Source organism: Pleurodeles waltl, chromosome 8, assembly GCF_031143425.1.
Source record: "Pleurodeles waltl isolate 20211129_DDA chromosome 8, aPleWal1.hap1.20221129, whole genome shotgun sequence".
NCBI lineage: Eukaryota > Metazoa > Chordata > Amphibia > Caudata > Salamandridae > Pleurodeles > Pleurodeles waltl.
This window is the reverse complement of record NC_090447.1, coordinates 1,058,971,636-1,058,997,760: the sequence shown is the minus strand read 5'-3', so window position 1 is coordinate 1,058,997,760 and position 26,125 is coordinate 1,058,971,636. Positions and strand designations below refer to the sequence as shown.

The 26,125-nt window shown below is 43.1% G+C and overlaps 1 long non-coding RNA gene across 1 annotated transcript in view; it reads right to left on the bottom strand.

Moving 5' to 3' along the window:
• The window catches only part of LOC138249185 (uncharacterized), a 599,643-nt gene that overhangs the window by 50,059 nt on the left and 523,459 nt on the right, over positions 1–26,125 (bottom strand). The gene's annotated exons all lie outside the window — the stretch shown is intronic.

Below are 26,125 nucleotides of genomic sequence, written 5' to 3'. Positions count from 1 at the left end.
TATGGTGCTCGGACAGCCGCATTGGCGGAGGTCCATATGCCACCACGACCCTGGCGGTCATTGTCCACAAGGGTCGTAATGAGGCCCTGTGTGTTCCACTCCCACATTCCATGTTATCCTTTTTGGAGCAATGGATACCACATCATTTTTATGGGAAATCTGAGCTAGGTTTGTCAATCTGTATTTGCTAAAATGGATGATTATCTTGAAGTATGTGGTTTTTGATTAACTCAAAATGGGCAACAAAGTTCCTCTCCTAGACACATTGGATGATATCATAAAAACTGATGTTTGTAGATCTCTCTTCAATGTTGTACACCTAATTCACAAGATCTTTGTGGACATAATTTGTAAAGTGGCTAGAATGTAGAAGGCAGCATTGGAACACAAAATCAAAGTATGTAAAATAGTACTGCAGAAGTATTTTGTGGAAGTCGAGTAGTGAAGAAGAGGTTCTGATGTGCTGTGGGATGTTGTTCCATGTCTTGCCAGAAATGTAGGAAAATGCACAACCTCCAACTTTGCTTCTATGGATGCATGGGATATGTGGGTGAAAGAGAGAAAGAGAAAGAGAGCGAAAGATGTAGATCACAGTTGTCTGGTGGGTTGGTAGAAGTGAAGGTAATGGTTGAAGTAGGCAGCTCCAGTGCTGTGTAGGTGAAAATAATATACTAAAACTTGCAGATAGTGTTTAGTCTATAAGGATGTAACTCTCAATATACTTCCATTGAGCATGACTAATTCAGAAAAACACAGTAGTTGAAGAGGGAATGCTAGGCAATATAGAACACTGACAAAATGAATACCTGGCTGTGGAAAAAGTTAACAAAGTGTTAACAAAAATTGGGAGCCTGATTTGCCGGTGAGGGGACATGTGAGACATGACTTAGTCATAAAATAATTAGTGCAAGGCCATTACCCACCTTTTGCAATATTTCCCTCATTTGCAGTACGGGGGGTGTCCCTGACTGAGAGCGACAATTGGTTTTGCCCTTGAGTGGACCCTAGAACAGAAGAGCCATTGGCGGAAATTACATTGGAAGGTTTCTCCTGTTTAGGGCTGTCCATTCAATGCTTTTCCCATTTTCTTTCTGTCAAAGTTTGCCATGTACTCTGTTACAGTTCTGAAAACTCCCAGTACACCAATAACTTTATTTTTTTCAGATGAAAGACCCTCCCCATGTGCAATTTAGAGGACATCTGTTTTTGGAAAAGAAAAAAATGACAATAGGGCCACTATTTAGTGGTGTAGCCAGTGCGGCGTGGGCCCTAGGGCAATGAAGGGAATGGCTTTACCAATGGAAGCTACTCCCCTTCCACTATACCACCTTAGCAGAATAGGCCTGCCTCCACAGACCAAGGTAGAACATTTATCTACATTTTTATTTTCATTAAACCTTTCATGGTCTTTATTATCAAATGGATATTCTACTCTGGTATGCAGTCTACTGTTGATGTTAAAATCAAATAAGGAAATATGTTATATTATGGTCTGACAACCAATTTCACAGGCTGCCTCCGCCTACTGTAGAACTGCACTGTATAACTTTGCTATTGCTCCTAGATTCCTGGGGAACAGGTTTCATAAACCTAGACTGGTATGAATCTACAGAACATTGTATCAAACATGAGCAACAAAGTGGCATAAGAAAATAACCCCAGGGGTGTTGAATTTCTGTAGCCCAACTCCCAGGACTTCTTATTCGGGGTCAAGGACAACAGGTTTTCCTGTTTATTTTGTCCTTTGGACAAGTAGGCCCAAACCCCTGGCAGTACAAACCATTTGGCTGCCTGTTTCCAGGTAAGGGAACTGTCTGCAGTTGAGGTAATGTTTGTGCCTGTATATTAATGCTGTTTGAACTTGTACTTGGGGTTCAAAGCATTTATTGTTAGGGTGAGTGCTCCATATAAACTTTGTAAGGTCACACTGCACTACTGACAGTGTGGTTCCAGTAACAAAAAGTGTACACACATTTGAAAAGTTAAACAATATGAGGCATTGTATAATGCACCCAGAATGCTCTCTGACTAGATGCAAATGTTTGAAGAAGCTTGTAAGCACGATTGATGTTTCTTTGCTTTCAAAATAAAATGTTCAGAAAAAAATGCAAGTAGAAAAAAAAAAGTTTGGCTAAATTACTGTGAAATGTGAAGTACTGTTCCTTTTAAGTATCATTTAGTCAAATGTGTTGATGCATGCTAGTATTCCAAAAAATATTCATAATGGGAAATCAATGTAACCATTTTCAACAAGATTATGGGAAACACGAAAATAAACAAGCACCGATAAAGCCAAATGTTCTGACAATGGTTGTCAGTCTTTTGGTTTTGTCAATGTGTGTCTTGTTTTGATGTGGCTTTGTAACACTTTATGATTGAGCACGCTGACAGGCCCTTGTCATTGTAACAAACATTGGCAAAAGCAAACAAAGTTTTTGGGTCTCAAAAAGCACACATTGCCACAGTAGGTCCTGGCACAGAACAAAACTACATTGTGTGCCAATATGTTCCTTGTAGAAGAGCAGAATGATGGATAGAGAGAGAAATAGAATTTTAATAAAAACAAGATGGCTTGGTAATTGCCAGACCTAATTATTTGCCCAATTCTTTTAAAAAGTGACGAAGTGAACCCCTGGTATATTGGTATATGTCTTTCCAATAGTGGATTGCATGAATTCACAAGAATGTACAGAAGTGGACCAGAAAATCGTACCCCTGGAAAATATTTGTGAACTGTATTATAGCACGACCAAATATGCATGTGAAAATGTATTGGGCGCTTACAAGTTCACTTTCCCTCCTTTTTCCCCAACCCTGGAGGAACTTCGACTTCTGTCTTTGTCAGGAATACATTTCCATCCTTCCTCAGTATGGGAAAAGATTAGAGAGGAGCTCGTGAAAATCCTTCAAACATACAAGTTAGCAGGTTTGCAGAGACTCAAAGGCATTACAGCCCTGCAACTATTACTTACTGCTTCTTCCAGACCCAGTATGTAGATCTGTGTAAAGGCGACAATATAAGGTAATTGCCACAGTAGGGCTTGAAAATGCTAGTAATCAAGATCTACTATCGTACTAGCCATGGCATAAGCAGGGAGGCTGGGAGGCTGATATTACTTATGAGATCGCTGCCATAATTTGTCACAGGACCACATGGCACCAATGGGGCAAATATATTATTTTACAGGATAAGTAGATGTAAGAAACAACTTGTCCCATGGACAAGTAGATATTTTATTGAATTCCAACCCCCTGAGTTCAATAGATAATGACGAGCTCCACACTATTAGAAATTGGTTAAAATCCCAACTGTGTGGAATATCTCCAATTATTGACCACAACAGCACAGCAATTATTTACTTTGACCTGGGTTTGCAACACTTCATCAAATGAAAAAGAACATAAAGATAAGAAAATAAACAATTGGAATTCCTAGAAACAACTTCTACCATTTTGCCTGATTTAGATATGACCCAAAGCATTTCTATGTTCTAGTTGTAATCATTGAGGAAAATGCAGTTGCAGGTGGGTTATAATGAATCAATCTACAGTATTGTATTATTATAAAATATATATGCAGATAAAAAAACAACTATTAACTGAAATCAACAGGAATATCATCCGGTTTTATTTCCAACAAGGATGTCAGGAAAAGGAACTGGAAGTAAAAAACGTTTAGAAAGCATTGTTTACTTTCTGTTGCGGATTATCTCAAAACCACTGAAACCAAAGGTGGCAAGTGAAGTGCCAGTACAGCAAAAGGCATCCCAGGATGAGCAATTGCTCTGCTTGGCTACCAACATTTAACGCCCATGCTACTGTTGATGTTGTCAATGTAGCTGCTGCTGTTTGCAGGCTTCACAAATCACAATTCATTTACCACAACCACACATTTACTAGGCACTTACACGCATAATGTATGCGAAGGGGGGCGTTCCCCCGTTAGGGGGGCCGAAAATATGGTGTAAAGAAATCTAAAAGCTTTCTTGGCGCCATTTTTTGTGGCATTTTTAATGCCTGCACAGAGCAGGCATTAAAATGAGGCACACCATAATTTATAATGGGCCTCAATGTGCTTTTTACCCTAATTATACAAAGCAGCAAACTAGCAATTAAAAAGTTGATGCTAGTTCCCTAACAACCACCATGGTGCACCATATCTTAAATATGGTGCACACATGGTGGCATTAGGAGAGCAAGGAGCACAAGAAAAGTGGTGCTGTATTGGATGCAGAGCCAGTTCTCTTCAATCTGCCCCAATTGTCTTTGCATTTTACTACCCAACCGGGGAATAGGGGTTCATGTTCCTTTTTTGTATTAGGGCGCAAGAGGACCATGCTACACTACTCCATATATGTTTATTGAAATTAATCTCAAAGTATATATTTCTACCAGAAAACAAAAGTAGCTTCCTGCTTCTATTAATGTCCTATTTGGAAAAAATACACTCCTTAAAGGGTCAGTCGCTGATGCCATTTTGAAATAAAAAAATAAAAAAATAATAGTTCCATTAGATGAAAATAGAACTAGTTCATTCCGTTGTCCACCTAAGAGGTACATTTATTTTATATCTGCACAGGCATTATTGCTTTTTAAAAATACATTTTGAGATTTGAGCGCCTTTATTGCACAGTGCAAGAATTTAGTAGACGTGTGGGGAAATGAAATGCTAGGATTTATGGAAAAAACAACAAATACTGCTTAGAACTGTTGTTTGTTTTGTTTGTAAAAATGGATCAATTTGTTAACTTAGAGTAGTTTGCTCTAATGCATTGTTTTATAGTAGTCTTGGCAGAAACATAATAGAAAGGGGTATTCTGGAAATCGGTTTTCTATGAAAAGGCATAAATGGCTTTCTCTGAAGTTTTGTGAAAGCAGTGAGAAATGGATGGCAATAAAACGGGTAGAGAAATATGCTCAGAACACTGCAGTTATTAGGCTGTGTCGCCTCACCTAATGAATTTGCCACTGAGGGGAAGTACGTGAAACATAAAGAAATTTAGCACATCTTAGGTGTGTTACCCTGTGCACAGACACATAAATCAAATGTGTGAAATAGTAATAAACTTCTTATAGGTATATTGCTTATCACAGCTGTTAATATTTGAATCATACCACGAGGCTGCAATTTTGCATTGGCAGTGGTGGAGTAAAATTTAGCATTTCATGCACTTGTGCATCATATTTACTTATTATGCCATAACAATGTTAATCCTTTTTTCATCAAATTAATTAACAGTAGATGGCTGCATTTACATGTAGTAAGAGCCACATATATAACTGCACAATAATCATTGTATTCTCTCATACTAACTGTATTTTTAGTAGATGGCTGCATTTACACATTGTAATAAAGTAGCAGCTGGTGTCAGGGCAGAGTGGTGTGACGGGGAACGGTTGGATGACACATACATAAAAAACACATCAAACGGACAAACACAAACAAAGCATAAAAGAATATACCTGCTCTAGCAACACTCTTCTGCTCCTCTCTACTGAAGCACAGGCTCCCAAACTCCCCTGCGGCCAATCCAGATGCTGCTGTTGTGCTGCTGGCAGCATGAGAGAAGCATTGGAATTGTCCTGAGTGACCTGGCTTTGCTGTCTCACAGAGAATGAGAGCCTGTGCCTCCTGCCTCCAACCCGGCTTCGTGTTATGTATCCTGTTGGAGAAAAAATACCAAATGAGTTTTTTCTTTACTGGAAGGCCTACCTCCCCCAAATGATAATCTTGAAGTTGCCTTATTACATTTTATAATTGTAATTTCCAAATAGGAAGGGATAGCCAGTTCATGTCTGGTGTCTCTAGAATCACAACGTCAAATCCTCACTTATAGTGAAGTTGTATTTCAACGTAAAATTCTTTTGAAAGTTGGCATTTTCTTGCCTTAGCCATTTAGTGCATGTAACCTGTCCCAGTCACAGCAGGGTGTAGCTGACAGTTGAGTTTTGCACATTTCTTTTAGACAGCTACACACAATAAAAAGTTTATGTGTCTGGATGGGCGTTTACTGGCAGGGTGGGAGGGAGGAGCTGGACAAATCCCTACTTATACCTGAAAGGTTTGTGTCCTACTTCTACACAAAGAGTTGCATACCCGCTGTAGCTAGTCTGAAGAAAGGGGATGGAGGGCAAGATGCCTGGAGACTTCAAAGGGAAACCTCTAAGAGCTTCTCCCCCACTTTAAAGGCACAGCTGGGTATACATACTGGCATCACACACTAAGGCCCATATTTATACTTTTTTAGCACCACATTTGCGCTGCGTTTTGAAGCAAAAACGGCGCACACTTACAAAATACAATTGTATTTTGCAAGTTTGCGCCGCTTTTGCGTAAAAAAATGGGGCAAATGCGGTGCTAAAAAAAAGTATAAATATGGGCCTAAGTATTCAGTATACCTCTGGACCTGTGGGGACTCTGCAAGGAAGAATGACTGCTGTGCTGCTGAAGGACTGCCACCCTCCTGGACTGCACTACTCTGGATTCCTGCTGTACTGACTTGCTGCCTGCTGCACTCTTGCCTGGGTGAGAAGGACACAACCTGTGTCTCTTGAACCCAGAACCCAGAGAAACTCCAAGAGCTAGTTCACTGGCCTCCTGATTTGAAGCTTCAGGGACACAACCTTCCTACATCCTTGCCTATGCACCTGTACTCTGCCATCTGTGAGTATGCCCTGCAAAGTGGTGCCATTCTAGTACTGGACCCTTGGAAGTGGGATTTACCGTGTTTTGCCAACCTATGTGGATCCAGATGAATCAACGTATCTCCTCTGCTGCATGGCTCAACCTTGAGCAGAACCAACGCATCTCTACTGCTACATGGATTGGTCTAGTCGCAAAGACTCAGAACTCCTCCTCAGCCACATCATGTTCAGAACCACCTCTGCATGGGCCTCTCATCTCTTGTCAACAGCAACCTCAAAGACAATGCCGGACTCCACTTCCCAGCCTCGCAGCACTTTGGAACCGACGAATCTCTCAACTGCGTGACGCATCTCCGACTTCAGACCTTTCATCACAAGCCCTCAATTAATAGATTTTTGATGTTGACGCAAGAGGACCTCGCACTATAGCCTCACCACATCTAAGAGCTGATACATCACTTTGGCAGGGCGATGCATCTTTGACTCGGATCCACACAATGCGACACAAACCAGGATTTAAGGTACTTTTTATTCAGCTGGGCTAACTGGGTCCCTGTAGCCAGCCCATGCTCCATTATGGTGGGCCTGAACTTGTGACTTTTTTCCCCAGTTCAGGGCGACTAGATATCCAGAGTTAGCACTTTATGCCTTTTTGTCGCTGTTTTCTCTTAAAACTTTAAAATTCAATATCTCCTATTTTACTAATTGGGTCTTGTCATTTTTGTTTTGTTTTATTTATTAAAAATCACTCTATTATTCTAACACTACTGTGGACTTCTTTTGTGGTGGGTTTTCACTGTGTTACTCTTTGAAGTGTTGCACAGATACTGTAAACATTGCCCCTGAGTTAAGTCTGACTTCTCTATTCCAAACTTCCTGAGGATGTCACTTGCCTGGAGTCTACTACATATTACTACCAATAATGCCTTGCAAACCACCAATATTGTCTGGAAAGACACATATTTTGCATATTTCTCTGATAAAAAGTTCCAGAACCTGCAGGATCCATATTTCTCAGGATAAAAATGGCCCTACTTGCATAGCTGGGCCTAACATGAAAAGGTACCACAACACAACAAGGTGACATTGCATTTTCAGGAGAAAAAAAATACTCCTTATGGAAATGTGGGTAGCCGCAGACTTTGGGCCCATGCCCTGACAGCACCCAAGGATATCTACTAAACTTAGATATTTTAAAAAAATGAACACCAAGTGAAGTTCATTATGGTGTGAATGACAGGGATGTCACTACTGCTACTTACCATAATACCTTGCAAACTTTAAACTTTGGCTACTAATAGTCAATCTTAACCATCTGAAGACCAAAACGTTCCCTACCGTTGCTCATGCTGGAGTAGGAATAGTAACTATTACCCCTCTGAAGTCCAACACATTTCCTACTGTTGTGCTGTTTGGAGTGGGAGTAATAAATCTAACCTCTCTGAAGTCCAACACTTTCCCTATTGTTGTGCTGTTTGGAGTGGGAATTGTAAATGTAACCCATCCAAAATCTACTGCTTTCCCTACTGTTGTTTAGAATGAAGTGGGAATAGTATTTTTAACCCCTCCAAAGTCCAACATTTTCCCTGATGTTGCATAAACTGGAGTGGGAATAGTAAATCTAACTCTTCTAAAGACAATTGATTTCCACTTCTAACCCTCCAAAGTCCAACACTTTCCTTACTGTTGTGCTGTGTGGAGTGAGAATAATACATTCCCCCTCACTTCCCTCAAAGTCCCACACATTCACCACTGTTGGATATCATCTGATTTTTTACTTAACTGCAGCAAACAGTAATGTATATTTGATCATCAAAATATATAATTTCTTATGATAAAATTAGGACATGAAAAAGAGAACAGAAGACGTTCGTTAGTATCTTTTGATTAAGAAAGCATCCTTCTTAACCTGAGCTTTGAAAGTGAGGGAGATGTCCAATCATAAGCTAAGATTTTGACTCTGATTACTGCAATAAGTGGAGGACCTAATAAACCCCAGATTATCCTGAAGAAATAAAAAAGTGGGTGGCATCTGCATAGTTCATAAAGGTAAAACCATACTTCAGAATCAAGCGAGCTAGAGGACCAAGTTGAAAACAAAATAGTTACACTGCACCTATCCATTGGGTGGCATGTCATTTTACATCACAAAGGGACTGACAATCCAAGGCTATCAGTTTATTAATAATCACATTGTATGCTCAGTAGAGACAATAGTGTGGGCTACATACATTTATTTGGAACTAGGAAGACCTTTATACATGAAGGAATCAAATGTTCTGTTTGTCACATCACAGCAGAGCAGATACAAGAACCACATATACTGAAGAGTTCTGACATACCTTTAGTAAAGACTGAGCCGAGATTTACTAAGCACTTGCATTGTCCTTGCATCATGCAAGTCGATGCAAGTCAAAACAAGTGCTTTAGTGCCATATACAAAGCCATGCATATCAATATTTGTATGACCTTGCATCTCTTGTCACCTGCAAAGCAATGCAGTGTCTTGCACTGCGTTAACCTGTTTCTGAGAGATGTTACTTGGGTGGTGCATGGGTGTACCAGCGCATCTATCGATGTATTTTGATTTACATGCAGATTTACCAAAGTTAATAAACATGAGTTTATGACAAAATGATCCACATACCCAACCTCGGTCTAACAAGAAGAAATATTTGTCTTTCTCCTCATTAGTTCCTCTTTGCATGCGTGATGCATACTTCAGCACACATACAAACTGAAATACTCCTAAGGTTTTCTTTTGTGCATGAAGTTAACCTTTCCTGCGCAAAAATAATCCTGTCCATATTGCTGACATCCTTTCCCCATGTTTCAAAGCTGTCTGTGTTGGTACTAGGCATCAACAAGTAGACCAGTCCAGGGAGAGAACTGAACAGAGATATACCTTTGTAAATATGACGTAACACAGCTCTCCCACTCCATTCAATGCAGCAACTTGCCTTGCTGCATTGTAATTTTTGAAAAATTAGTAAATCTGGACATCAGTTTCCAACCATTGACAAAGGGAAAATAAGTGGAGGTACTATTCTGTTCTGTTTCTTCTAGTGAACTCAGTGACCATAGTGAAGAAAGCCTACTGAACAGCAAGGGTGTTTTGGAAATGGCCATTTCTGAAGGGATATCCCCAAAACATTTTGCAGTTGAGCTCCCATTTTTGACTATGTGCTGCATTTCACTTTTTTGTTCTGGTTTTAGGACTCTGGGCACTTTACCACTGCTGACCAGTGCTAAAGTGCAAGTGCTTCCTGCATAAATTGTATTGCTGAATGGTTTCCCCATGATTGGCATATTTTATTTACTAGCAAGTACCTTGTAAAGTGCACTATGTGTGCCCAGGAACTACAATTCAAATGCTACTAGTGGGTCTACAGCACTGGCAGTGCCACAAACATGAGCAGCCCTGTAAACATGTCTCAGACATGCCACTGCAGTGTCTGTGTGTGCAATTGTAAACTGCCATTTCTACTTGGCAAGTTCACCAACTTGCTAGGCCCAAACCTTCCCTTTGCCTACATGTACGTGACCCCTAAAGTGGGCCCAAGGCAGCCCCATGAGCAGTGTGCAGTGTATTTAAAAGGTAAGACATGTACTGGTGTGTTTTACATGTCTTAATAGTGAAATACTGATAAATTAATTTTTCACTATTGCAAGGACTATCTTTCCCAAAGGGTAACATAAGGATTGTCTTGAAATGTAGCTTAAGTGAAATTTTCCATTGGGAGCAGATGGAGTTGTGGAGTTTGGGGTCTCTGAACTCACACTTTAAAAATACAACTTTTGGTGGTTAGTTTTTGAATTGGAAGTTTGAAAATGCCACTTTTAGAAATTGGGCATGTTCTTGCTTAACTATTCTGTGCCTCTTGTCTTCCTGTCTTTAAAAATACACATCTGGGTCAGGATGACAGTTGGGCTGTTTGTCTATTCACTCTAGATAGTCACACAAAGGGACCTCAGGTGTGCCCTGTATATCCTGTTGGCCCATCAACAGGCTAATTGGTCTTCTTGATCTAGGGTGGTGGGAGGAGTGGAAACACGACTAGGGCTGTGTCTGCCCTCATACAAAGCAGTATCCAAACCATTGGAGTGTGTCTGGGGCCAGGGCAAGGAAAGACACTACAAAGTCTTGTGCACTACAAAGACTTCTCTTTGACGTTTGCCTACTTCAAAGAGAGAAATGGGTATAACTACTGGACCTCTTAACTCACATAGTTAGAATCCTTCTGGACTGAGGGAATTCTGCGAGGAAGAAGAACTGGATGCTGTAGGAGGGACTGCTATTCTACTTCTTCTTCTGACCTAGAGAGAAAGGGCTGATTTTGGTTTTCTACATCCTGCTTCCAAATGTTCTCCAAGGGCTTAGACTTTATCTGTCAGTACCTGGGCTCTTCTGCTGAGAGACCTCATTTGCCAAGTGGTGCCAACTCCAGTCATTGGGCCGTTGGAAGTGCAAGCTGGTGAACTGAGGGAGAAAATCCATGCATCATTGCACCATAGTGGAAGAATTGACGCAGCACCTGATGAATTGATACAGCGTCTGTCCCAAGCCTGGAGAAGATACGCAGCACCTGTCTTGTAGCTGTAGAATCAATGCAGCTTCTGTTTCACTGTGGTCACATCAACTGAACACATCTGGATTCCCCATGCATTGCACCTGGGTGCTAAATTTTCATCAACCCCACACCGCATTAAGGAACTGAGGCCGGTTGTCGGGAAATCTATGAATTACCTTTCCTGTGAGGAAAGAATCAACACATCAGCTGCCCTATGGGTAAGGAACTAACGCTTCCTCTCACCTACGAGGAAATAATCGACACATCACCTCCCCTCCCCTGCACACTAAGGAACCAATGCATCACTTTGCTTTTCCAACACCTCACCTCCCTTGTGGCCCACAACATCTTTGTTTGTGGGACATCCCAGTTACTTTGTGCTATAGAGATACATCCATCGATTCTAATGGATTAAAACTTGCTTAAACATTTGAAAAGAGATATTTTGACTTGTGTATATTGGATGTTTGTTGCTTTGGGCTTGTTTTACTCAGATCAATTTTGGCCATTTTCCTAAACTGCTGTGAAGTCTTTTTGTGGTCGTTTCACTGTGTTATGGTGTGTGTGTTTGTGCAAACACTTTACACATTGCCTCTCAGGTAAGCCAGACTGCTCATGCCAAGCTACCAAGGGGTGAGCAGGGGTTCCCTTAACTGTGTGACCCCTTACCCTGACTAGAGTGAGGGTCCCTACTTGGACAGGGTGCAAACCATTCCCAACTAGAAACTCCATTTCTATCAGGGTGGTCGAAATATTTCATTCTGCTTGCGAAATTGGGCCAATATTGTCACTCTGATTACTCTTTGATGCTGAGTTCTGCCCAAATTCCACCAATCGCCATGTGGTAGAATTTAGCTACTGTTCGAGCAACACAATAACAACAGGAACAATGGGCCAGATGTATGAAAAATGTTTGCACTCGCAAACAGTGCGAATCGCAAAATTCGGCCACTTGCGAGTGCAAAAAACTGGTCTGCGATGCATGAAAGGCATTCGCAGACCACAAATAAGAAATCACTAAAACTGCAATTTCTTGCATTGCGACCTGGTTTTGCGAGTCGCAATTTGTGATTTGCAAAATCCACATTGCAAGGCGATGCTGCAAAAAATCACGAATTGCGATTTTTCACAGAATGGCATTTTGCACATGCAAAATACCATGAAATGAAACAGAAGTGCGAAATTTTAAAATGCATTTTTAAATTGAACATGTAAAGCACACATGCCCTTTTGGCATGTGTGCACCTTACATGTCCCCCAATACATTTTTGGGGTGCAGCAGTGGGGGCCTTAGGCCCCCAGCACCCTGGGCTTTTCCATTTCCAAAAATGTGATTTCTGGTTCAGAAATCTCAATTTTGGAAATGCAAATCATTCACAGCTATGGGCCAACAGGCCCGTAGGTGCGAATGGGGCCGTTATCGCATTTGCGATTCGGTAATAGCATTTGCGATTTTTAAGAAATCGCTATTACCGAATCGCAAATGTGATACATGGTACTTTGCGAGTCGGAAATAGCGATTTCTTGAAAATCGCTATTTCCGACTCGCAAAGGGCCGTGATGATACATCTGGCCAAATGTGAGGCTCCAGAAAGCAGGCTAGCAGGTGAGTGTCTCATGGTGCGATTTCTGGTCAATAGGAAGCCTTATGGGACCATTTACTAAGATAGACGGTGTGTGAGTGATTGCATTCAGAGGGCTGATTCTCAAGTAGATTTCTCATCATGAAGCAGAAAAGTCAACTCAAAAGTGGATCTTTGAGTAACTTTTCTACTTGAATGAACAGTTCAGGTTTGAGAGGTTCAAACTTCCTCTTCCTGTCCAGAAAGCAGTTCCTGGTGCTGTGTCCCTCCCTTTGTCACTTTTCATTCAGATTTCTTGTCTGCAATCCATGCTGCATACACCTTTGGATTTTCAAGGGATTTTCTTTTTAGGAATAAAGTAAGAATCTTTGCATAATTTGGGTGTTTGATGGAAGCCATGCATATTTTTTTGATTCTCTTTTGTGTTTTGTCTTCATTTTGAAATTTGAATGTGGGCGGCCAGAAGATTGAGTGGGGGCCTATTTCGCAACATAATTTTTAATTTTTTCCAGGGGGAAAGCTTTGCACAGGCTTGGGAGGGCTGGAGGCCTGGTTTTAAAACTTTTAATTAACTTTTCTGCATTTTCTTGAGTGTTGTTTAAGAATTTGCACTATTATTTAGCCTAATTTTAGCCTGTGATGCTTAGTCTGCCCACGCCACGGGCTACGGCCAGACATCTATTGTTATTAGGCATTGATTATATCTATTAATAAATCTTTGTATATGTGGTATTTTTTTCAACATTTATTGATTTAGGGATGGCCTTGGATTAAATGTGAAATGTCATTTTTTTGTATTTTACATTTTTCTGCAAAGTGTGATAGTATTTTGTGGGTATGATTATTGATGCTTTTGGGAGATGTTTGTGGTTGGTGAATTTGTAAAGTTTAGAGATAATTTATTTTCTTTTTTGGCATTGCTGATTTAATGGTAGTTTTCTCTTACCATGCTTTCTTTTATTGCTGGACAAGGGGCAATTTTTTGAGTGCTGCCTATGTGCGTCTGTTTGCTATAGGCCTCCATTTTGTCTTTGTCCTCCATACTATGTGGCAGGTAGGTGATTTTGTTTTGTGTAGTCAGTATGCTTTGATTTTGCCGTTGGCCTGCATGCATTCTTTGTTGTACTTGGCTTCGCCCTTGGTGGCCATGTGACTGGTGGACATTTTTTGCAGTCAGCATGCTTTAAAGGCATGCCTGCATGTGTTCATTGTTGTCCATGACTTTGCCCTTGGTGGCTATGTGGCCAGCAGATATTTTGTAGTCAGTGTGCTTTGCTTTTGCTATTGGCCTACATGTGTTCTTCATTGTCCATGTCTTTGCCCTTTGTGGCCATGTGCCTGATGGAGGTTTTGTGTAATCAGGATGCTTTTGATATAGGTCTGCATGTTTTCTTTGTTACTCACGACTTTGCCCTTGGTGACCATGCGGCTGGCAGGTATCCTGTTGGCAGTGTGCTTTGCTTTTGCCATAGGCCTGAATGTATTCCTTGTCCTTTGTTGCCATGTGGCCAGAGGCCATTTATTAGTAGGTGTGCTTTGTTTTTGCCACAGGCCAGCATGTGCTCCTTGTTGCCCATACCTTCATGCTTGTTTTTATGAATATGTGGCTGGTGGCCATTTTGTGTAGCCATTGTGTAAATACATTTCTTCCAGATTTCACAGCCAGTTTCTAGCGACATTGATAGAAAAGGCCTATGCCTTTTTGTGTTTTGTGAATGTTTTTTCCCTGATGTGCATTTAATGTGCTTCAGGATGATTTTAGTATGTATGTACAATGATTTTTAATGCATTTTTTCCATTTGCCCCACATCTCCTTTCCACCCGTAGGATTTCTCATAGTCTCTAGAAGATCATTTGTTTAAAATTATTTGATTTTTTTCTGCACTTCCTGTCTGCCATAGGCTCACACCAACAATACATTTTTAAAGATTGTTCCATTTTTGCCTGGCTTGGACTGGCTCCCTCTCATCGGTCTGTGGGCACACATCAGCAGTCATTTTTTAAAGGATTATTCCATTTTCTCCTGGTCTTACCTGGCCTGCACCTGCCACCTGCCATAGGCCAAAGGTGCACAGCAGCAATATTTTTTAAGGATCACTATTCCATTTTGCCCTGGCCAGCCTTGCACCCGCCACCTTCCAGAGGTCAGAGGCGCACACCAGAAATGATTTTGTAAGGATTATTCCATCTTCCAATGCCCTGCCCCCACCACCTGCCATAGGCCATAGGCAAACAACAGTAATAATTTTTGTAGCAATCATTATTCCATTTCCCCTTAGCCTGCCCTGCACCCATTGCCTGCGACAGGCTACAGGGGCACACCAGCAGTTGTTTTTTAAGTATCATTATTCCATTTTCCCATGGCCATCCCTGCAACTGCTGCCTGCCATAGGCCATACATGCACATCTGCAATATTTGTATAAGGATTATCTCATTTCCCCCTGGCCTGCCCTGCCCTGTACACACCACCTGCCATAAGTCATAGGCACACAACAAGTAATAATTTGTGCAACAATACTTATTCCATTTCCCCTTAGCCTACCCTGCACCTGCTGCCCGCCACAGGCTATAGGGGCACACCAGCAGTCATTTTTTAAGGACCATTATTCCATTTTGCCCTGGTCTGCCCTGCAACTGCTGCCTGCCATAGGTGCACACTAGCAATATTTTTTAAGGATCATTATTCCATTTTCCCTTGACCAGACTTGCACCTGTCACCTTCCACCACAGACTGTAGGCACACACCCATATTTTTTTTTTAGATTATTCCATTTTTACACTGCACCCCCTGTCTGCCACGGGCATCTCCTAGACCTTAGAGGCACATAAAGTGAACTTTTCAATGTTTATGTAATTGTAATATTATATTGTGGTTCAGAATGGATACACTATAACTGCAAATGCCAAGTGTCACTGATGTTTTTATTTGCTTTTAGGTGCACAAAATAAATCACCACACACACAGTGCAGGTAGACATAAAGCTGTCAGCGATGCAAAGCAGCTGTTTCTCCCCCTGCTTCAGCTTGTGAAGATAAGTGGCAGCTGGTTGAGCTAAGAAAAAACTTGAAGATGGCCAAAAAGAAGTGTGTTTCTGCCAAGAATGTGGCAAGTAAGGGGTAGAGGAAGGATGTTACTACCACCTGCATTCTGGCTTTCACCTTTTTTAGGTAATGTGGTGCACTTGCTGCAACCTCCTGCGGGCAGCGAAAGCTTGGGAGCAGCACCCCTGCATCATTAACAGCACCTCTCCAACCTAAGGCTACACCCCTAGCTCTTTTTACTCATCAATGCAACCACTGCAGTTATTATGGTGAGCAGTTAATCTGAACTGGATTTGTCTCAGCTGGAAACAACTACTAAATCATTGCAGGAAAGTGGATAACAGGAATTGCAGCCAGTGACAGTTCTTCCTGAAGTAGAAGCAGAATAGGGAGATGAGATTTCTGTTGAGCAAGATGTTGCTCTTCAATCTTTGGCTTCAAGATCTCAAGCAAGAAAATAAAGGGTACTCCATCATCTTCACTTCTGATAATCTGAACTATGCTTTTGCTTAGTAACAAAAGACACATGGAAAAAGGAAAGTTCCTGAAAGCCCTAGAATTATTAGAATTATGGAAAGTTACAGTGATGAGGATGAGCCACTAATTGTCAGTATGGAGAGTGGTTCAGTTGACACCAAAATGACCCTCCTATTCAACTTACTCAAAGGGATGGGGTTCCATCACTACCTCTGTGGGCTTTTATATTAATATGATCCATGTCAAGACATGCATCCAGAACTACCACAGTCGAAGTACATCCTACAGAGAGGCAAACAGCAGCCACCAACCTCTAGTTATTTAGGTATTGAAAGTGGCAGAGTAAAATATATCTCTTCCCCAGTTTGGGGCTTCTTTATTATCAGGAAGCAGGAGGATATTCAATATGCACTATTTGCTATACCTGTGTTTGTTGAGGCAAGAAAGGCTCATACTATGTTACTGGAGGCCAAGTGCTCCACCAGAAAACAATATTGCACAATCCAGTGGGAGGAACACCTTGAAAGGAAAGCTGTTAGTGGTGGTGATGAAGAGAGAGGGAAAGTATTTGAGTGCCCATTGACAGAAGAAGAGGGTAGTCATGAGGAAGAAGAGGACGACATGTTACACAAAGTGGCCCTATCCCCTGTATTGTGCCAGCATGACCTGCATCAGTAACCTACAAGTGGTACAAGATTCAGATGTAGACACCATTGCAAAATACTGTGATTCTTTGAAGATGCACAATGAGCAGCACCATGTGGTTCTCTCCAGAAGTGGCCAGTGTCAGTGGCACAACACAAGAAACAGATTCAAGCTACTATTGCAGATATGTTTAGGCAGGAGAGGCCCTACAAACACAACCTCCGAACAGCATATATGCACAGTGAGAAATTGGCTAAAATGTTAGTGCTGGACTTTCCTCCTTTTCTTTTTGTTCAATGAGTGGCATCTTTAGAATTTGTGGCAACTATTTGCCCAAAATGAAAGGTTCCCAGTTCGGCCTATTTTGCTAGAGTTGGTTTTCCAGTGCTCTATCATGATGTGCTGAAATTGGTTGGCCAAGCAATGTAGCTGAGCGTTGCTCACACTACCCATCTGATAGCAGGTATATGGCCCAGTTGTCAAGCAACTGACTACATGTTTATCACTGCACACTGGATCTATTTTGTTGATATTTAGCAACAGCTATCTGCAGTTCTTCACACTGAGGAAAGTTTGATGGGCATTGTAAGGCATGCAACAATAGCAATGTTTGCCATGGAGAAATCCCATACAGCTGCTAATATCTTGAAATAATGTAACAGCAAGGTGTTTGAATGGCTTAGACCCAGAGCTCTAAAAATTGGATGTGTTATCATGGACATTGTCTTTGTCTCACCTTTACCCAACTTGCCCTTCTTATCCATCGAACAAACCTCTAACCCGTTTGTCCCAGCCTGTGTGATCTACTGAGGTGTGATTTAATAATTTACACTTGGTAGGGAGGATGTTGTGAATGTGTTATCAACTCACTATTACAGGATCTTCTGAACAATACTAGCCCATGCCACCCTATTACTCCAACCCAGGTAATAAAAAAGGGACATCATCATCATAGTGTAGAGTCATACTTAAAACAATATATGTCCCAGGTGGTAGTAGTGTGAACTATGGGATGATTCACAAAGGGAAAGTTACGCATTTGCTGTAAGTGTACTCTTGCAGTGTAACTCTACTACTACCAGGCAGTAACTTTGTGAGTAGTTGTAACTACTAATAGGAACAGTCAATCTTTTTTTAAATGATAAGAGTTGTGTACTACTCACACAGTTACTATTCATAAAGTTAAGTTACTGATGGAAATGTTATTAGGTGTACATTTATATTGCATGACTAATGTAACACTAAAAGTGTAACTTACTTTACCTTTGTGAATTAGGATTTGTGTTGCTTACACAAATGACACAACAATCAGAAACCATCTCCTGAATCCTGACTCCTGACTCAAGGTTTTTGTAATTTTAGTTTGACTTTTTAAAATACATGAAATAGCTACTAGCTCCCCGGATTGCTTGAAGTACCACTGATAGATGTTGTTTGTATGATGTCTTTGTAATGGTGGTCTCTCAGTCTTGACTTTCTCTGCATTTTCTTTCAGTCTAGTTGCCTGTGATGGATAATCAATCTGAATAATACTCCAACTGAAATTCACCTTGCAGTCATCATTCGGAATGCCTAGGAGAAGGACCTTGCTTTGCAAATGTCTTCTCTGTTAGCGCTAGCCCACTATAAACCAGCATTAAGAAGGACCTTTGGGAAAACCTGTAATAAGGATTAGAAAGATTGATAGTGTTAGTAGCCATTGCTTAATCTATTCAGGTAAGAGCTCAGAAGTGAGTTAAGAACTTATCACTGAAGTTGTTCTCAGGAAGCAGAGATAGATAAGTAGGAGTAAGATTTTTTTGTACGCCGTTGCCATACCAACCTAGTGGTCAATACACACGGAAGGTAGGACAAGGTCACTAACTAACTAATGAAAACTTTGATAGGTGGTTGGGTGCTGCATAATCTCATAAAGCAATAGTTCTAACAGAACTAGTCTATTCCCACTCTGGTAAGTGGGGTATACTGGACTGTAGTGTGAGGTACATAAAGTAACCCACTGAAGAATAAATATATGGCACAGGACTTCTGGAGGGGAAAGTCTAGAGGGAATATTCAATGTACAGTAAAATACATGACAAATATAGAGGAGAGCTTCTCATCTGGATCTCATCAATAAAGCACAATGCTACACTAACTAGCAACGCAAAGAGAAAAGACAGCTAGCAAGTGATATGCATCAAAATGTCATTCCTTTTCTAAATTAGGAGAATAACCCTTTCTCCACACAAACGGCCACCCCCCTACTCAAGCAAAAGCATCCAAATGTCCTGACTTTGATCCTTTCTCTAATTTACCTACCGAGTTCCCACCCTGTGCTAACAACACAGTCGCTCCCACCAAAAAAGTTAATTAAAAAGGGCCTTGAACGCATACATTTTAGATTTTAGGCAAACCACGCTCTGGGCCAGGTTCTGGTGCCCATGCCAAAGTCCTGCCAGTTTGCCTATGGAGTGGAGGAGGAGGTGGTCTGTTGATAATGAGAGGGGGTTTGTGTTATGCTGGCTAGCAGCAAACCCCGACTGTGGGCATATCCGGAATTGATATGGCTGAGGCAGGCATGGAGGGGGACCAGGATAGAGTCCCAAAGAACCAGAGGTATGTGCCTCCTTCTCATCCTCCTCCAAGGCCACCAACCAACAGTATTTGGCCACCATGGCCTCCAGTCTCTGGTACCACAGCTGGACAGCTATCTCCTGCCAGAATATGTAATCTCCAGGGGAAGGACTAGCTATATCAGGAAAAAAACAAAAAACACATATATTGTAATACTCAGTCCAAACACTAATATTGTGGCACAGGAGCAGAACATTGCTGGTCCCCTAGGGTCATTGGAATTCGTATGTGATTAGTCACAGGCCAAGATTTTTCTGCACATGAATCACATTACACAACAACAATGACTGCAAGAAATTAATCCAGAATACCAACATAATCAAAAAGTGATTTTCATTTAAAGGATTTCACAGTGAACTGAACAGGCATTTTGTGCATTATTAAATACCTCTCATTAATGAGCAAGGTGTATGTGATGCACAATTAATAAAACACAACTATAGCATATGTGCAACATTAATGGATGTATGTGGGCTTGTCTGCTGCTATGCATAATGTTTTAAGGCTCAAAAAAGAGGGATCGGGAGGGGTTATGGTCCAGTGTATATCCTCCCAACAAGGCTATGAAAAATATATAATACACTGTTCCAATTAGAAAGAAGGGAACACATGTGGGAGTCCTAAAATTTAGGAGCAAATAACCTCACACATCCAAGAGGATGTCATGCTTCATCATCGGTACAGCTCCTCGTCAGACCGGCACTGCAATGTCTAACGGGCACCACCCCAAATGGGGGGGCTCTTTGCCGGAGATCTTTTACAATGATGGTGCCATGACCCCAGGATTGAGTAGGGAAAAGAAGGAGATCAAAACAGAAAATGATTAAAATTGGCTCTCAAAACCTCCAACGGGTAAATGATTTATTAAACCAGATGGAAGGTAGGGACCAAGATCAAAAAAGATGTAGTCAAGAGAGTGAAACAGAGATAATGATCAATCACTCTATAGAAAAATGAATGGGAGGGTGGTCGGACAGTTTTCAAACCAACCCTTTCATGGGTCAACATGGTTCGCATTCTAGTGGCCCATACGGGTCCATTGATGCTTCGTCAGGATCTAGTTGAATATATATATCTCCTAATCATAGAGGACAAGTGTGCCTTCTTAATCGAAGTACAGGGGTTACGGATAACCAAAGAGTTGTGAGAAAAATATCCAATCACTTACATCAGTCGGGAACATATGATTCCTAACTATGGCCCAACCCCATTAGGGGAGTGCGCTCCATAGGACCACGTAGACCAATGGTCAGGCGCAGTTTAAGTTTGGAATGCTGCCGAGACCGTCAAGGAACCTACCTGGGTCCGTGAATCCTGTATTATTATGTTTTAAGGCACCTGTAATGGTATGATAATTAATTAACTTATAATTAATTCCAGTGGCCCTGCTCCTCTCCTACTGCCTCTTTAATTCTCTCCTGACTACAAACTTGGGGGCATATTAGATACCCCATCTCATATATCAGATGTATAAAGGATGTTCTGTCCATTATAAGTACAGTGCACAGATTATGAAAGATGCACTGTGGGTCAGCGAATGGGAAAAAGTTCATTTGGAACATTTGTCACTGAGTATCTCATTCACCGAACCCTATTTCAGGTTCCACGTAGACCAATGGACAGGCGCAGTTTAAGTTTGGAATGCTGCCGAGACCGTCAAGGAACCTACCTGGGTCCGTGAATCCTGTATTATTATGTTTTAAGGCACCTGTAATGGTATGATAATTAATTAACTTATAATTAATTCCAGTGGCCCTGCTCCTCTCCTACTGCCTCTTTAATTCTCTCCTGACTACAAACTTGGGGGCATATTAGATACTCCATCTCATATATCAGATGTATAAAGGATGTTCTGTCCATTATAAGTACAGTGCACAGATTATGAAAGATGCACTGTGGGTCAGCGAATGGGAAAAAGTTCCTTTGGAACATTTGTCACTGTGTATCTCATTCACCGAACCCTATTTCAGGCACTTAGTCCACATTATACCTGGGCCTCCACAATAATTATTTTCAACAAATACCTTCACTTGGCAGTAAGGGAAGTTAATCTACAGGAAGGTCAGTTGGAGGGATTAAGCAAGGAAGGAAGACATTGGAAAGGGCACAATACATCATGGAAGCCACATAACATAAGTCACTGGGCAAACAAATGTGGCACATGTGGAGATGCAATTTCCAATTTATTTAGGCTGTGAAAGAAGGAAAGATCAATGAAGTGAAGCACTAGGTGACTGAGTGGAAACTGGGAAACACCTTAGGCCAAATTCACAAAGGTAAAATTAGATTTCTAACTTTACTACTTTCCGTATTCACAAAAGGTAAGTTACGAGTAATATCTTTACTTCTTCACTGGGGACACAATCTTCCCATTTGGGGTGAAATCCCCACACTCTGGATGGAGATCCACCCAGAGTGTAGAGATTCCACCCCGAGTGCAGATATTTTACTCTGGGAATAGAGATTCTACTCTGGAGGTGGATGGAAAATCTGCCCTCAGAGATTCCAACAGGAGTGCGGACAGAAAGAGACTACTCATAATTTACCTTTGTGAATACAGAAAGCTGTAAACTTAGACATTTGGGTTAAGTGTACCTTTGTGAATCAGGCCCTTTGTGTTTATTTTCCATGCATTGCAAAAGTCATAAACCAGCGATGTAAAAAAATGCAGATGCACATTTCACTGCCTACACAGCACTGCTGAATTAGTCCATGCTACATGTTTAGGGGGCAAACTGCTGTGGGCACGAAAGTAATAGTTAGGATATCTGTATTACTTAACAAATACAGGGGGTGATTCTGACCGCGGTGGACGGCGGTCGCCGCCCGCCAAGCGGTTCCCGCCGAAAGACCGCTCCGCGGTCAAAAGACCGCGGCGGTCATTCTGGCTTTCCCACTGGGCTGGCGGGCGACCGCCGAAAGTCCGCCCGCCAGCCCAGCGGGAAACACCCTTCCCACGAGGAAGCCGGCTCAGAATGGAGCCGGCGGAGTGGGAAGGTGCGACGGGTGCAGTTGCACCTGTCGCGAATTTCAGTGTCTGCAAAGCAGACACTGAAATTCTTTGTGGGGCCCCCAGGGGCCCCACGACACCCCATACCGCCATCCTGTTCATGGCGGGTGAACCGCCAGGAACAGGATGGCGGTATGGGCTGTCAGAATCCCCATGGCGGCGCAGCAAGCTGCGCCGCCATGGCGGATTCCCATGGGCAGCGGAAAATCGGCGGTACACCGCCGGCTTTCCGCTTCTGGCCGCGGCTGTACCGCCGCGGTCAGAATGCCCGGCGCAGCACCGCCAGCCTGTTGGCGGTACTACCGCCAACCTCCGCCATGGCGGTAATTACCGCCAGGGTCAGAATGACCCCCACAGTTCTGTCAATAAGAATCCATGGTCACTAGCCAGTTGTTGCTGCCACTGTTGTAACTTCTTCCCCTTTTATCCCCTGGACCTCCTCTGTCCCTGCTGGCTGATGGCACTGGCTGCAGCACTTGTTATCTGTGTGCCTAGAAAAAACAAAACATAGTGCACCCATTTTAGATCCCAGATTAGCCATATAAATAATGATTTTACACAAAGTACAACAATACTTCACTTCAGTAAGGTTAATTGTATTGACTATTGAAACTATCACTTTGAGAGGATTGTTGGTTGACAACATGGTAAAAAATCCAGCTAGTCAAAGCAGCCAAAAACCTTTGTTTCTTAATGGAAGAATAAGGCTACAATAGGATGATGAGGGTGAAAGGGAATGGTCAAAGAATGGCATATTATATTTGCTGGAAATTGAAACTCATTCTTTTTGAATGCCGCACTCTTGTGGAAACTGCTAGTTTACTGTATAAATAAGACAACATTGGGGGCCCATGACCACAATAAAAGGTGACAGTATAAATTAACAAGACGTTAATGTTACCAATGGGGAGAGCTAAAGTAAGAAATAATAATAAACATGACTTGCTAGGGCAAGTAGAACCATCTACCATGGCCTCAGCACTATATGTGGTAGTCCCACCTACAGTTAGCACAACTGTGGGTGGATCTACCACATCTAGTGCTGCAGCAGCAACTTGTCCCTCTTATGCCCTCTTGCCCTTGGGTGCCTATGTAAGTCGACAGTGGAGCTAGAGGATATATTGAGGTATAAGAGGTATATGCTGAGACTCCAGTAGTGAATCGAAGAGAATGAAAGTTTTGTTTTTTTGCAGTAGGAATATAGTAATAAATGTATAGCTACATGAAAAATAACAAAGAGATATATAGGGGGTCATTACAACATTGGCGGTATAAGGCGCTTACCGACGTGTAGAAGACCGGCAATACACCGCCGCGGCCGCGGTAGACCGCCACAGCTATCATGACACACATCACGGAATCCGCCAAAATTCAGACACCCACACAACACCGCCACACCAAAGGTCAGCGATAAACTGGCGGAAACACATCCTCGACCTCCACGCCAACAGAAGCACGCCCATGCTATTACGACCAACGAATCCACGCAGCGGTCTTTCAACCGCGGTATTCCATTGGCGGTACACACCGCCGCACTCAAAATACACACACATCTCCAAAACACTGCCACATTGGACAATGACAAATACACACACCTGATACACATACAAACAACACTCCCACACACCCAACACAATATAAAACACACACCCACATCACCCACAAACCCCTACGACCAGAATTTCTGAGAGAAGGCCAGAGAGACAGCACAGCTATTGACAACCCCATCACACAGAGGCACACAACACCATCACCCACACTACATCCACGCATAAAACACCACATACCACTACATTCACCACACTCATCAACACATACACCACCCCATACATCACACACACCACCCCATGTCACGCCAAAGACACCCCGCTTCTCTGAGGAGGAGCTCAGGGTCATGGTGGAGGAAATCGTACGGGTAGAGCCACAGCTATTTGGCTCACAGGTACAGCACACATCAATAGCCAGGAAGATGGAGCTATGGCGCAGAATAGTCGACAGGGTGAACGCCGTGGGACAGCACCCAAGAAATAGGGAGGACATCAGGAAGAGGTGGAACGACCTACGGGGGAAAGTGCATTCCACGGTCTCCAGGCACAACATCGCGGTGCAGCGGACTGGCGACGGACCCCCACCTCCTCCCCCACAACTAACAACATGGGAGGAGCAAGTCTTGACCATCTTGCATCCTGAGGGCCTCGGAGGAGTCGGTGGAGGATGGGACACTGGTAAGTCATATCTTAACTATCACATCCCCACCCTACCTGCATGCTATCACACACCCCCACCCTCACACCCTCCCCTATCACCCCAAATCCTCACTAATCTACCCATGACACCAACCACCCATCCCAACACCCAGCCCTGCATGACAAAACTAAGCATGGGCACCCCTCACTAAAGCATGCCCACTGCACATACCCAGAACACCCCCCCCAACCATCATCACCCAACCCCCACACAGGAATGCTTGCACTGGGGTACACGCTGACCCACCCATTGCACACCATGACACACACAGATGCAATAATCATGTTCCTATACCCCTGCAGGAACCCGAAGGACCGTCACCACACCAGAGGGTCCAGGCAACACCACTCCACCCCCAGAAGAGGCCCACAGTGACGACAGCAGCTCTGCCCCACGGGATCCTGATGACCAGCCTGGATCATCGTGGGCCTCAGGACAGTCGGTTCCCCTTGCCCAGCCACAGCCCAACACCGAGCTGCCACCCTCTGGTAACACCAGCACAGCACCCACCCAGCGGGCCCAAACCTCCCTACCCAGGACAGGTCAATCAGCGGTGTGTCCACCACTACAGGGCACCCAGGCTAACCCACCACCCCAACAACAACAGGGACCTTGGGGCAGTGGTAGTGGGCACACGGTCCAGGGGACGGAGGCACAGGAACACAGGGGAACTGGCAGGGCTGCTGTGCGAAAGAGGGAGGACAGGCCAAGGGAACCAACTCTCCACGAGGCCCTATCCTCCATCATGGGAGCATACCACCACTCCCAGGAGACGATGGCCACGGTCCTGGACAAGTTGCAGGAGACCCTGCGTCTGCAGGACGAACTGTATTTGGGGTTCAGGGAGGAGCTCAGGACCATCAGCTCCGCCCTGGGCACCATCGTAGGGGTGCTGACGGACATACAAAAGACCCTGAGGGACACCGTGGCACTCCAAGGGGCCCCTGACACTAGCCAGGACGACGAACTGCCCACCACCTCCGCCGGCGCTAGTGGACTGGACGCCCCGCCAAAGGACCAACACACCAGCACCCCACCCCCTGCAGACGGACAACCACCACGCAAGTGGGCCCTGAGATACAGGAACAGGACAGAGCAAGATTGCAAGACCACCGCCAGGAAATGAGACCACCCTGATTGTCCCCCCACTGTCCCACATTCTCACCCTGTCCATACTTAAACTGCCCCAGCTCCACTTCCAATGCCCAGATGGGCAGTGCACCTGTGAGACTAATAGACTGGACTCTGCAATGGACATTCCTCCACCATCACCCATACCCATTTTACA